Source organism: Lolium rigidum, chromosome 2, assembly GCF_022539505.1.
Source record: "Lolium rigidum isolate FL_2022 chromosome 2, APGP_CSIRO_Lrig_0.1, whole genome shotgun sequence".
Classification (NCBI taxonomy): domain Eukaryota; kingdom Viridiplantae; phylum Streptophyta; class Magnoliopsida; order Poales; family Poaceae; genus Lolium; species Lolium rigidum.
In genome coordinates, this window is record NC_061509.1 from 101,904,110 (window position 1) to 101,908,472 (window position 4,363).

General features: G+C 54.0%; 1 pseudogene; it reads left to right on the forward strand.

Moving 5' to 3' along the window:
- Nucleotides 1-1,630: 1,630 nt before the first annotated feature.
- On the forward strand, nt 1,631-3,921 carry LOC124687015 (annotated as a pseudogene).
- Nucleotides 3,922-4,363: the final 442 nt, after the last annotated feature.

Below are 4,363 nucleotides of genomic sequence, written 5' to 3' on the forward strand. Positions count from 1 at the left end.
GATCTATGAATACTTCCATGAACATCGCAAATATGGACAGGAGCCATTTGAGAGCGACCGCAGCGAAATATCGCTCCAAAAGAGGTGGGGAGCAATTCAAACGGAATGCAACAAGTTCCAGGCGGCGTATGAGCACGCGAGGCGGCTCCCCGTTAGTGGCATGGGTGTGAAGGACTTGGTATGATTCATAACCTCAACTTATTCATCCGATGTTTGCACATATGTTTATCGTTGTTGTCTCGCTTTGCTCTAGGTGTGGCGAGCTTTGGAATTCTACAAAGCCAACAATGGAGAGAAGACCTTTGCCTTCCCTCATTGTTGGAAGGAACTCCACGGCACCCCCAAGTTCCGGGAGGGGTACGAGGGCTACATGGCGACCTTGACTGGCAACAATCCCGCCAAAGATGCCACGGTCATTGACCTTGATGGTGGGCAGCCTTGCGGCAGCTCCGCTTCTCGTGCAAGTCGTCCACGCGGCCACAAGGCAACCAAAGCCGACATGAAGCGTGATGCGTCGTCCATGCTATTGTATGGCACTTTGAAGGAGATGCATGCGGACAGAGAGGTGTCCACGGACAAGAGGGATGAGAGGAGGCGCCGGGAGAAAGAAGAGGACAGGAAGAAATTCTTTGATGTCCAGCAGAAGAAGCTTGAGATTGAAGAGGTCAAGGCGAAGACCAAAGCTAAAGAACTTGAGCTCAAAGAGAGAGAACTTGAGCTCATAGCAATGGCAAGGGCCAAAGAGGTGGAGCTGAAGGCGAAGGAAGTTGAGCTCAAACGCCAAGCCGAGGACAACCTCATCATGAACGCCGACTTGACCAACATGAGCGAGGCAAAGAGAGCTTGGTTCGAGAAGAGACAGAAGGAGATCCTCGAGCGCCCAAACTGAGTTAGACAATCTCAATTGTAATTTTTATATTTTTCTCAAACTATGACACATTTTATTTGATTTATCATGGTACATTTGATAATATTTTATGGTATTTGATAATATTTTATGTTTACTATATATTATTCTATGTTTACGAGATATTATTATATATCAAAGTGAATCTGTGGCCAGAGGACCTATTTTCCAAAGAAATAGGCCAAATGGCCAAATGGCCAAATGGGTGGCCGCTGCGTTGGGCGCAGCACGCGACCCAAACGGACGCGCGGACGCGGGGCTCCGTCCGGGTGTCCGTTCGGGCACGCAAACGGCCCAAAACGGACGGCCCAGCGCGTCCGTTTGGGTCGCCCGGTTGGAGATGCCCTTAGTGATAGTAGTGGACCTAGTCTGCCGAACGCCATGGGATGGCATGGCCGGTCAGTTCGGAGGAGTGGGTTATGATTTGTTTCCACTTTGTAAGGATCGTGAGATCCACCTTAATAAGAATAAGAAACGGAAAAGCCGAGCAGTTAAAAACGCGGCACAAAAATACTGAGTCTCGCTCTCTCTCTCGTTCCCTAGTTTTCTCCTGTCTGCTGTTCATCGTCAGGCACTGGTCACGATCCGGCAACGTCATGCTCTGCCTCCTTTCCGCTCCAAGAAGAGCAGCAGCACCTTCCTCTGCAATTCGAGCTCCTCTTCAGCACAAGTCCGATCAATCCATCCACACTTTCGCAAGATATCCAGATACACATACACACGTAGCAGTGTCTAGATTACTTGATTTACCACTTCTTTGCATATTTCCATGGAGTGCCAGAACGATCATGCTGCCGCCAACGGCGACGGCCTGTGCGTGGCGCAGCCGGCGCGGGCCGACCCACTGAACTGGGGAAAAGCTGCTGAGGAGCTCTCAGGGAGCCATTTGGATGCCGTGAAGCTGATGGTGGAGGAGTACCGCCGCCCGGTCGTGACCATGGAGGGCGCCAGCCTGACAATCGCCATGGTCGCCGCAGTGGCAGCCGGCGCCGAGACCAGGGTGGAGCTCGACGAGTCTGCCCGCGGACGCGTCAAGGAGAGCAGCGACTGGGTCATGAACAACATGGCCAATGGCACCGACAGCTACGGTGTCACCACCAGCTTCAGCGCCACCTCCCACCGGAGGACGAAGGGGGGCGGCGCTCTCCAGAGAGAGCTCATCAGGTTCCTTAATGCGGGAGCCTTCGGTACCGGCAGCGATGGCCATGTCCTGCCTGCCGCGACCACCAGGGCCGCCATGCTTGTCCGTGTCAACACCCTGCTCTAGGGCTACTCTGGCATCCGCTTTGAGATCCTCGAGACCATTGCCACGCTTCTCAACGCCAACGTCACACCGTGCCTACCGCTCAGGGGCACCATCACGGCATCCGGAGACCTTGTCCCGCTGTTCTATATCGCGGGTCTTGTGACCGGTCGTCCAAATTCTGTGGCGACCGCTCCAGATGGCACCAAGGTTAACGCAGCAGAGGCTTTCAAAATCGCCGGCATCCAACACGGTTTCTTTGAGCTGCAGCCCAAGGAAGGCCTTGCCATGGTCAACGGCACCGCGGTTGGCTCCGGGTTGGCATCCATGGTGCTCTTCGAGGCTAACATTCTTGGCGAGGCGTCCTCGCCGAGGTTCTGTCAGCTGTGTTCTGTGAGGTCATGAACGGCAAGCCAGAGTACACCGACCACCTCACGCACAAGCTGAAGCACCACCCTGGTCAGATCGAGGCCGCGGCTATCATGGAGCACATCCTTGAAGGCAGCTCCTACATGATGCTCGCCAAGAAGCTCGGCGAGCTCGACCCACCGATGAAGCCAAAGCAAGATAGGTATGCCCTCCGTACATCGCCGCAATGGCTTGGCCCTCAGATTGAGGTTATCCGTGCCGCCACCAAGTCCATTGAGCGTGAGATCAACTCCGTCAACGACAACCCACTCATCGATGTCTCCCGAGGCAAGGCCATCCACGGTGGCAACTTCCAGAGCACGCCCATCGGTGTGTCCATGGACAACACCAGGCTTGCCATTGCTGCGATCGGCAAGCTCATGTTTGCCCAGTTCTCCGAGCTAGTGAACGACTTCTACAACAATGGTTTGCCTTCCAATCTCTCCGGTGGGTGCAACCCGAGCTTGGACTATGGCTTGAAGGGTGCTGTGCCATGGCCTCCTACTGCTCTGAGCTCCAATTCTTGGGCAACCCCGTGACTAACCATGTGCAGAGTGCGGAGCAGCACAACCAAGATGTCAACTCTCTCGTCTCATCTCTTCCAGGAAGACCGCTGAGGCCATCGACATTTTGAAGCTCATGTCCTCGACATTCTTGGTCGCGCTGTGCCTGGCTATCGACCTCCGCCACCTCGAGGAGAATGTCAGGGGTGCCGTCAAGAACTGTGTGAAGATGGTGGCAAGGAAGACCCTGAGCACCAATGACAATGGCCATCTCCACAACGCACGCTTCTGCGAGAAGGACCTGCTCCCGACGATCGACCGTGAGGCCGTGTTCGCCTACGCAGATGACCCTTGCAGCGCAAACTACCCACTGATGCAGAAGATGCGTGCAGTTCTCGTGGAGCATGCCTTGGCCAACGGTGAGGCCGAGCGGGATGTGCAGACGTCAGTGTTCGCCAAGCTCGCCGCATTCGAGCAGGAGCTCCGTGCGGTGCTTCCAAGGGAGGTCGAGTCAGCCCGGTGCGCCGTGGAGAATGGAACCGCAGCGCAGCATAACCGCATCACCGAATGCCGGTCATACCCGCTCTATCGCTTCGTGCGCAAGGAGCTGGGAACCGAGTACTTGACCGGAGAGAAGACGAGGTCTCCTGGTGAGGAGGTGGACAAGGTGTTTGTTGCCATGAACAGGGGTAAGCACATTGACGCGCTGCTTGAGTGCCTCAAGGAGTGGAATGGTGAGCCCCTGCCCATCTGCTGAAGAATGAATCAAGGAACTGAAGAATAGAGTGCTTTAGAATTCAGAAGGCTCCTCATGTGCTTTGTTAATAATTATAGTACTGGTTTTTTCATTGTATTTTCTGATGTTGATGGCTGCAACGTCCTTGTTCTTAGTATGAGAAAATGCAGAATAGATCAGGCACAGTATACTGAAATCAGAAATATAAATCGCCCAGTAGACCAATCAGGTCTTTATTTGCATGGTGGAAGCGATGATGACCATTAATTTTGATATCCGTAGTCAGCTACGGATGGAAGAATATGAACATATGGGAAAAATATTGAGGTTTTCTCATGCGTTTTCTTCCTCTTTTCTTCTAAGAGCATCTCCAGCAGGCGCGCTATATCGCGGCGCGCCAAAAGCAAAAATCTGCGCGCGCTAAACCGTTGCCGCGCGCCGGATCGATTTCTCCTCAGCCGGGTGCGCCATTTTGCAGCACGCGTTGGCGTGGTAAAATAGCACCTCCGCCGAACGTGCCATTTTGCAGCGCGCGGGCGCGGCGCAAACAACAAACACACACAAGT